Source organism: Ictidomys tridecemlineatus, chromosome 9 (genome assembly GCF_052094955.1).
Source record: "Ictidomys tridecemlineatus isolate mIctTri1 chromosome 9, mIctTri1.hap1, whole genome shotgun sequence".
In the NCBI taxonomy this organism is placed as follows: domain Eukaryota; kingdom Metazoa; phylum Chordata; class Mammalia; order Rodentia; family Sciuridae; genus Ictidomys; species Ictidomys tridecemlineatus.
The window spans coordinates 47,644,317-47,654,843 of record NC_135485.1 but is presented as its reverse complement, the minus strand read 5'-3'; positions in this window follow the sequence as shown (position 1 = coordinate 47,654,843).

Below are 10,527 nucleotides of genomic sequence, written 5' to 3'. Positions count from 1 at the left end.
ACTTAAAAACAACATACTACAGGGACACAGTCACAATTCACAATGTTTATAGCAGCACAATTCACAATAGCTAAACTGTGGAACCAACCTAGATGTCCTTCAGTAGATGAATGGATAAAAAAATGTGGCATATATACACAGTGGAATTTTACTCAGCAATAAAAGAGAGTAAAATCATGACATTTGCAAGTAAGTGGATGTAGAAGGATGTAAACTGATGTAAAAGGATGGAGAAGATAATGCTAAGTGAAGTTAGCCAATCCCAAAAAAACAAATGTCAAAAATGTTTTCTCTGATATAAGGAGGCTGTTTCATAGTAGGGTATGGAGGGGAAGCATGAGAGGAATAGAGGAACTGTATATAAGGCAAAAAGGTTGGAGGGCAAGGGAAGGGGCATGTGGTCAGAAATGATGGTGAAGTTTGATGGACATTATTATCCAAAGTACATATGAAGAAATGAATTGGTGTGAATATATTATGTATACAACCAGAGATATAAAAAATGTGTTCTATGTGTGTAATATGAATTTTAATGCATTTTGCTGTCATACATAAATCAAAAAAATAATTTAAAATAGTGAAAAAACTTGAAAAAATAAGACCCTATAAAAGTTATAATGTAAGAGATTAAAACAATTTGCGGATGTTTTAGTAAGTCAATTGAACTGAATTAGTACTCTGCCTACTTGTTTTTTGTTGTTTTTGTTATTATGAATGATTTTTTTTCTATGAATTGGTATTGTATCATTTAAGTTTAGAAGGCTAGAAAACAGGAATAATCTTAATGTTTGAGCAAGGTGACAGAGTAAAACAATGTCAGTTTGGGAACTTATGCTGAAAATTAAATTAAGTTTATATGTTGAATATATTCCATTTTTCTAAAGTATGAATTGATCTATTAGACTTAATAAAAATTTTGTGAGTTTCACATGTTGTAAAATGTGACATAAGCATCAGATCACATAAATGTTTAATTAGAATGCAGATATACGAATCCATACATTTAAAATAATGGTGCCATTTTCTAGGTAAACTGCTTGTTTACATATTTACCCAAGTGTATGAATAGGATAATTTGATATACATTTTGATATTCTGTCTTTCCTTAGCTTCCTAAACTCCAATTATTTTCATTAATATATAAAATTTTCTCATCAACATTGAAAATATGCACAAGCGGTTCATCTTTAGATTCTTATATTCTTTCATTCATCCTTCTGCAGATTCACTGTCTTATAGTGTTTACTTGGGTGACTTTTTTTTTAAAGAGAGAGAGAGAGAGAGAGAGAGAGAGAGAGAGAGAGAGGAGAGATTTTTTTTTAGTATTTATTCTTTAGATTTCGGTGGACACAACATCCTTGTTTGTATGTGGTGCTGAGGATTGAACCCAGGCCACACGCATGCCAGGCGAGCATGCTACTGCTGGAGCCACATCCCCAGCCCTTGGGTGACTTTTAACACAGATTAAAATCATAGTTTTTATCATGAATTTATTTTCATTACCTCAGTGACTACCATATTGTGATATCAGTAATGAATAGTTTAAATTAGAATGGAAAATTTATTCATGTGATGATTTATTCATTCAACCAATAATATTGAGTATTTACTACAAGTAACATTCTATATCTTTGAGACAAAGCATTGGATGAAATTTGGTCCAATCACTGCCTCATGAACTGTATGTTTCAGTGGATGAAACCATCATTGTTTAAATATCACAAATGCAAACAGATAATTACAACTTCCATTGATTCCCTGCAGAGTTGACTAACTGTTAATGAAGAATTCTAAATATAGAAAATTTAAATACAATTTAGAAAGAGAGTCAAGAACTTTTGTCTAATGATGAGAAACATAGAAACACATATAGATATTCCAACTTGAGACATTATGACTTAGAAAATACACAAGTTTGAAATCAGTGCAGTATCTATGATAATAGCTAACATAATAGACAGAAAACTCATAATATTAGGCATAACATTAAAAAGAACAAAGACCTGACATCAGTTAATGACTGACACCCTTCAACAGAAGAACTTTGTATATCATGAGAGTAATAAAGACAATGTCTTGTTGGCAAAACAACAGCATATAGATGAAGCAAAATAGAAAGTCCAGAAATAAATCTACACAAATATAATTTTGATTTTTGACAAAATAACAGAATATTGCAATGAAGAAATGATAGTATTTTCATTCAATTTACTGGAATAACTGGGAGACCTTGCATTTTTCATAAAAATAATACAAAATGGATCATGGAAATAAATGTAAACTACGAAACTGCATAGCATCTATAATGTAGCAAAGGAAAAACTTTGGCTATCATTATCTTTGGTAATTACTGTCTACATAGAGTCCAAAAATCACAATCCATGAATGAAAAAAATGAAGAAATTGGATTCTAATAAGATTATAAACCAGCATATGTATCCCTAAATAGACAACTAGATAAAGGAAATTTTTGTACATATATATATATATATATATATATATATATATATATATATATAGGCATTTTACTCAGAATGAAATGATGACATTTTCTGGCAAATGAATGGAACTTAACAACATCGTGCTGAGTGAAACAGCCTAGACCCAGAAAGTCAAAAGTCAAATGTTTCTCTGATATGTGGAAGCCACAGAAAAATGAGGACTAAAAAGGAAATATAAAATAGAAGGGATAACTGTGGAGCAGAGGAAAGATAATGAGGTATGGGAGCAGGGGTGGGATAGGGAAAGAACAGCAGAATGACATTAACCAAAGTACTTTATGTGCATACACAAATATATCACAATGAATTCCAATTTTATGAATAACTACAGTGCACCAATTTAAAAATAAATCAGTAAATTCATATTTGTAAAACATCTGAAAAAGTTATTCAAAGCATATTATAATATAAAAAGAAATATTAAAACTCAACAATTTATAAAATAACCTAATTACAAAATGGATGAAAGACCTGAATGGACACCTCACCAAAGAAAATATACAAATAGGAAATAAAGATAATTAAAGTTACATAACATTCTTCATACACCATAAGGGAATCACATATGAAACAATGAAATTCCATGACCTGACAAATTATTATTAAAATGGTTAAAATAAAACAAATTGACAACAACAAATTCTGCTGAGGATTTGGAGAAACAGGAGCTCACATTCATTGTTAGTGGGAATGAGTGCATAATGGTCCACTCGATTTGGAAAACTGTCTCCAGTTTTTTCAAGGCTACACTTAAGTTTACCATTCAATCCAGGAATCACGTTGCTAGGTATTTACCTAAATAAATTTGAAATTATATTCATACCAAAAACAGCAGATAAATGTTTACATTTATTATGACCAAGGTGTCTTTCAATAGATAAATGAATAAATAAAGTATGATTCACTAAACAATAGTATATTATCAGCAATTAAAAAAATAATAAGCCTTCAGTCTTTGAAAAAAACAGAGACTTAAATGAGATTACAAACTGAAAACTGTCCAAAAACACGACATGCTAAATAATTCCAACTAATGACATTCTGGAAAAGCTAAAGGTATGAAGATAGTAAAAAAATTAGAAAATTTTAGTGGATCAGGTGACAAAGAATGATGAGTAAGTGGAGTACAGGACATTTTTAGATCATTAAAATTATCTGTATAATATTGTCACTGTAGAACATGAAATTAACCATTTTTCAAAACTCAGAAGTGTAAAACCAAAAGTCTAAACAGTAAAGTAATTTATGTGTAGAGTTCATATAATCTATGAATATTAATTTTTTATTTTAAAAAAAATATTCCATAATATACAAGCATTAATAATAAAAAATGTGTGGTATAGTGACCCATAGAAATATATGAAAATTTAGGTTTGTATGTTCAATTTTTTGTTAACTAAAACTGTTCACAAAATGATGATTAATTTTTAAAAAATCAACAGAGAAGAAATAGCACTTCAAATAGGGAATAAATGGAACTGGAATATTTTTTGTCAAAATAAATATGAAAGATATCAAGGTAAAAGCAATGATGTGCTACTTTTCCCCCTTATTTATATTTTACAGTATTTAAATGCTTTAGGAAGAAGATTGTCACTGAATTTTTTTTACAATACTTTTCTGATCTTAATGTTTTAAATTGCAGTATAGCATATAAATTGGCATAAATTTTCTGCTGTCAAACAAATATCAACTTAGATGTTATTTTCTTAATGATTTGCATATCAATGTTTATAACACCTTCATAAAGACAAATATTTTATTTTTCAAGATACTTTGTATTCACAAAATGAAATAGTTATTAGTGTCTGAAAGTTTTCATCCTCACTTTTTGATGTAAATAAATGAGTAAATATATCAGATAAATATATACAGATTTCTGTTTTCTTATGTCATTCCCTTTCATTTTTCTATTTTTTTTAAAAAAAATGTTCTTTATTTGTTCTTTTTAGAAATACATGACAGTAGAGGGTATTTTTTTTTACTTAAAGTGCATTTTAACATATTATACATACGTGGATTATTACTTCCCATTCTTGATGTTATACCACATGATATGGAGTTACACTGGACATGTATTCTTTTATGAGCATAGGACAGTTAATGTCTAGTTTCATTCTATTGTCTTTCCTACTCCCATTCTTTCCCTTCCTTTCATTACCCTTTGTCTAATCCAGTGAAATTTCTACTCTCTACCTGCTTATCATGTGTTAAAATCCGTATATGAGAGAGAACATTTGGCCTTTGGTTTGGGGGGATTGGCTTATTTCACTCAGCATAATAATCTCCAGTTTCATTCATTTACAGCAAATGGCATAATTTCATTGTATGGCTAATATTCCACTGTGTATACATACTATGATCTCTTTATCCATTCATCTATTGAACAGCACGTAGGTTGCTTGCATAACTTACCTATGGTGAAATGAGCTGCTATAAACATTGTTGTGGCTGCATCACTATAGTATTATAATTTTAAGTCCTTTGGGTATATACCAAGGAGTGGGGTAACTGGGTCAAACAGTAATTCCAGTCCAAATTTTCTGAGGGATCTCCAAACTGCTTCCCAGAGTGGTTGCACCAGTTTACAGTCCCACCATCAGTGTATGAGTGTACTTTCCCCCTCACATCCATGCCAACATTTATTGTTGCTTGCATTTGTTTGAATTTTTTAAAAATTTGTTTTAATTAGTTATACATAACAGTGGAATGTACTTTGATACATCATATATAATAGAGTATAATTTATCATTCTTCTGATTATAAATGATGTAGATTCCCAACAAATAGTATACATGTACATAGGATAATAATGTCTGTTCATTCTACTGTCTTTTCTACTCTGGTACCACTTTCCCCTCCCTTCACTGACCCCTACTTAATCTAATGTAACTATATTCTTCCCTACCTGGCACCCCATTGTGAGTTATCGGCTGCATATCAGAGAAAACATTCAACTTTTGGCTTGTTGGTTTGAAAAAATAAAAGACCCAGAATAGTTACTTGCATTCTTGATAATTGCCATTATGACTGGAGTGAAATGAAATCTAGATATAGTTTTAATTTGCATTTTTCTAATTGATAAAGATGTTGAACATTTTTTCATGTATTTGTTGACTGATTGTCTTCTGTAAAGTGTCCAGTTTCTTTGTCCATTTATTAATTAATTGGGTTATTTGTGTTTGGTGTTAAGGTGGGGTTTTTGTTTTTTTTTTAGTACTGGGGATTGAACTCAGGGGCACTCAACCAGCCCTATTTTGCATTTTAATTAGAGACAGGGTCTCACTGAGTTGCTTGGCTCTTCTCTAGGTGCTGAGGCTGGCTTTGAACTCCAGACCCTCCTGTCTCAGCCTTAAGCTGCTGGGATTACAGGTGTGTGTCACTGAGTCTGGCAGGTTTTTTAGTACTTTATGTATTTTGAACATTAGTGCTCCATCTCAGGTGCAGCTGGCAAAATTTTCTCTCAGTCTGGAGTCTCTCTCTTCTTGTTTTTGATTGTTTCCTTTGCTGTGAAGTAGTTTTTAGTTTGATAGCATCCTATTTATTGACTCCTGATTTTACTACTTGCACTTTTGGAGTGCTGTTGAGGAAGTCGTTTAATAAGCCAGCATGATGGAAAGTTGGTTCTAAATTTTCTTCTAGTAGAAACAGGGTCTATGGTCTAGTACCTAGATCCTTAATTCACTTTGAGTTGAGTTTTGTGCATGGTGAAAATTTCCAGTTTTCCCAGTACAATTGAAGAAGCTACTCCAAATATGTTTACTATGACTTTGTCATGTATGAGATACTGTATTTACATGGGTTTGTCTCTTTGCCTTCCATTCTGTTCCATTGATCTTCATGTCTGCTTTGTTGCCAATATCAAGCAGTTTTGTTTTTTTAAACTATAGTTTGTAATATAATTTAAGGTCTGATTATTGTGATGCCCCTTCTTCACTTTTCTTGCTAAGGATTTCTTTTGCTGTTCTGGGCCTCTTAACTTTCCAAATGAATTTCATGACTGTTTTTCCTATTTTTATGAAGAAAGCCATGGGAATTTTAATAGGAAGTGCATTAAATCTGTATAATGCTTTTAGTAGTATGGCCATTTTGACAATATTAATTCTGCCTAACTAAAAATATAAGAGATCTTTTCATCTTCTAATGTCTTCTTTAATTTCTTTCTTTAGAATTCTATAGTTTTCATTGTAGAGACTCTTATTTTTATAGATTGACTCAAAACTAATTTTTTTGAGGCTATTGTGAATGGGATAGTTTTCCTAATTTCTCTTTCAGTTGATTCACCATTGATATATAGGAATTACATTTATTTATGAGTTTCAATTTTTATACACTGCTATATTGCTGAATTCATTTATGAGTTCTGAAAGTTTTTTGGTGAAGTTTTTTGATCTTCTAAATATAAAATTATGTCATTGGCAAATAGGAATACTTTGAGTTGTTCTTTTCTTATTCATACCACATTGTATTTTCTGCTTAATTGCTCTGGCTAGAGTTTCAAGGGCTATGTTGAATAGAGGTAGTGAAAAAAAGGCAGCCCTGTCTTATTAAGTTTTTAGAGAGAATGCTTTCAGTTTTTCTCCATTCAGAATGATGTTGGCCTTGGGTTTAGCATATATAGCATTTACAATGTTAAGGGACGTTCTTACAATCCCTAGCTTTTCTCATGTTTTGAACACAAAGGAGCACTGTATTTTGTCAATTCTTTTTTCATCAATTTATTTCTGTACATTCTAAAGTCTTCCACTGACATTTCTTTCACTGTGGTGTTGATGGATTATTTTACTGAAGTATCTTGATTTGCTTAGGTTGATTGGTTTTCTTACTTTTTCGTGTTATTTTTGTGTCTACCCATCTAACAGTATTTATCTGAGGCAGTAGAGTTTCTACCCTGTGGACTTATGGTATCACTGAAGGTTTCCAGTACCTCAACGTTTAGGGGGAGACAAATAATAACAACAAACAAGGTAAACAATATAAGACAGTAACCCAAATAGTTCCTGCTATGACATGTACAACATTCAACATTAATTGTCACAATAAACAAAAATGATATGATCAGTTATTGCCCACAGTAAAAACATTAAATTTGAAAAAAAAAAGGCTTACAATTTCAAATGGTAGATAGGGAGAGAACAAAAGTGATGTAGGAAGTGATGATTATGAAGGAGGAGGAGAGAAAATAGGAGTAAAAATTTAAAGAAACAGTGAAAGAGAACAAAAGAGTTTGACTGTTAGTGGAAGGCAAGAGAGAAAGAGAATCAAGGGAAACAGATAAGTGAGAGAAATACATATATATATGATAGAAATTTTAAAAGTTAATAAAATTAAAAATAAAATAATACAAACCAAAATTAAAATTATTAAACAAACATCCTAGTCCTAAAAAAAAGATTCATAAAAAATGTCAAAAATGCTAGAAATGCATAAAAGCACAAATATGAATATGAATAAATGTTCATGAAATATTAGGGTCACAATTAAACAGAATAAAAAAGAAGAAAGATCTCCATTAAAAGTTAAAGAATTTTTGTTCAATAAAGTTCAAAAGATTCTCATCCTCTCTTCTCAGCAGTGCTAGGTGGTGTGGCCTGGACTGGGATGCCTGCTCTTCCCTCAGGGTGGGTTTGCTGGAGTGAGAGAAGAAATCCTGCGGGTCCACCTTCTGGAGGTGGGTTTTAGGCATAGCTGATCTCCAGATTTTTTTGTTGAATTGCAATTTGGAGATTGTAAATCAATTCATCTCCAGGGCTCAGCAATTGTCAGGCTGTGATGGAAGACTGCACCCTAGGGATCTCCCCAGGGTTTCACTTATTCAGTGAAGGAGAAGATTCAGTCCCCTCTGTCACTTGTGGACCCTACATTTTCTGCTCTGGGTTCAAGTCTCCTAACTCAACATCTCCTGCCCCTGCCCTTTTGAATTTTGAGCCAGGCACATCTCTCTTAGCCCATCTTTTGAGCAACTGGGATTGGAATTGGAAGAGGAGAGCTGGATGGGTTTATACAATCACTATTCTCCTGTGTAAACTCCTCTCCAAGTTTGATTTTCCACTAGTGTCACTTAGATACACTCTATGTCATGCAATGTGGGTTTTCCAAGGCCCATATTTCAGGCCAAATTCAGATTTTCCAGGAATCAACTTCCCCAGCTGCTGTACCCTTCACTGCAGCTGCAAATTGAGTCCTTCCTTTGTTCTCTGCAAACTGCCAGGAGAGATGCAGTTTCTCTGAGCACAAGAATATTGTGCAGAACACCTTTCAGTTTAGTTGGTCAGTGTCTTTGATCTCTGAACTCTCCATGCCTCAGGACTCCTAAAAATGAAGGTCTCCTTAATTCTTTTATCCCTTCACTTTGCTTGAAGAAGGATAGCTCTGACTGGGACCTCCAGTGACAGCAGTGGTACTGGGATTTTCTTCCTTATTTTATTATATCCAAGCTACTGAGTCGCCAATCTGCTTTAAATGTCCAGTATTAGTTTTCAGCAAAGTCCCTCTTTTTTTTTTTTTTCTTTTTTCCACTCACCATGATGTAAAGCTGCTTTTCTGCAGTCTTGCTCTCATACCACAGAGTAGTCAGGGAAGCAACCTTCTCTATTCCATCATCTTGAAACATCCCCCCTCTATTTTCTCTTTATACCTTCATTATTATTAATAGAATAATAATTATTATTTTGGTGGTGGTGGTTTATTTTATACTTTATATTTGGAATTTTTTAATAAAAACCTTGGAAACAGAGTATCAAGAATTTTTTTTTTAATCTCTTCAGTGGGCTTCCTGAAATTTAGCATCTTTCTCTTCAATTTGTCAGTCTCTTCTTTGTTTCCCCTATTCATTAGAGGTCTTAGTTTTTTGTTTTGTTTGTTTGTTTTTAACTCAGAGGCACTCAGCCACTGAGCCACATCCTCACTCCTATTTTGTACTTTATTTGGAGACAAGGATTCACTGAGTTGCTTAGAGCTTTGTCATTGCTGAGGCTGGCTTTCAACTTGCTATGCTTCTGGCTCAGTCTCAAGAGCCTCTAGTATTACAGAAGTACACCACTATGCCTGGCCTATTCATTAGACTTTCAAAGAGTATTGTTGAATATTTTCTGGAATGTCCCACTGTTTGTATTTTCTGTCTTCACAGTTGTATTCAAGTAATAAGCTGTGGGCAATAACACATAGATGAGGTATTCTGATCTCATATGATAGTGAGTTCATGATAGAAAAGCGAATATTTGGGGTGATATGAGACTCAGTCAAATTGTTAAGATACAGACTGTCTGGCAGATTTCTTATCTATAGAGTTTCCATGTTTCTCTCTGCATTACTTAATTTTTGTAAGTCTGTCACTCAGTAAAATATATACTTAAGGAGAGGGTATCTACATATATTATTTGAAGTTGTTATGAAGAATTTTTTTCCTTTTTATCATGTATTTTATAACAGTATGGATTTATCAGTATTTTATTGTTTTTTGAGTTACAATACATTATTTTGATACTCATATTGCTGTTGAGTTATTCTGACTTTGGCTATGGGAGCTTTCTTAGGTTGTTTTTTTTCTTTTTATCTTTTTTTATTTTAAAGAGAGAAAGAGAGAGAGAGGAGAGAGAGAGAATTTTTTAATATTTATTTTTTAGTTTTCAGCGGACCCAACATCTTTGTTTGTATGTGGTGCTGAGGATCAAACCCAGGTCGCACGCATGCCAGGCGAGCAAGCTATGGCTTGAGCCACCTCCCCAGCCCTATATTTATCTTTTTGACTATTCTTTTTTAAAATATAAATTATCTCTGATAAAAAGATTATATGGCTCATAGTTATGTCATTTTATACAGTACACATAGTTAGAAATACATCATTCTTCTACTCTTTCAAGATGTAATTCTTGCTCATACATTCATTTTTTTTTAATTTACTCCATGTTTCTTGAGTACTTACCATTTGCCAGTCTTTGTTTTAGGAACTGTAGATAGTCTAGAGAATGAGCTCAGTGATGTAATAGGGTGCTCAATGGAGTAGAGCACTGTAGACTTTTGTATA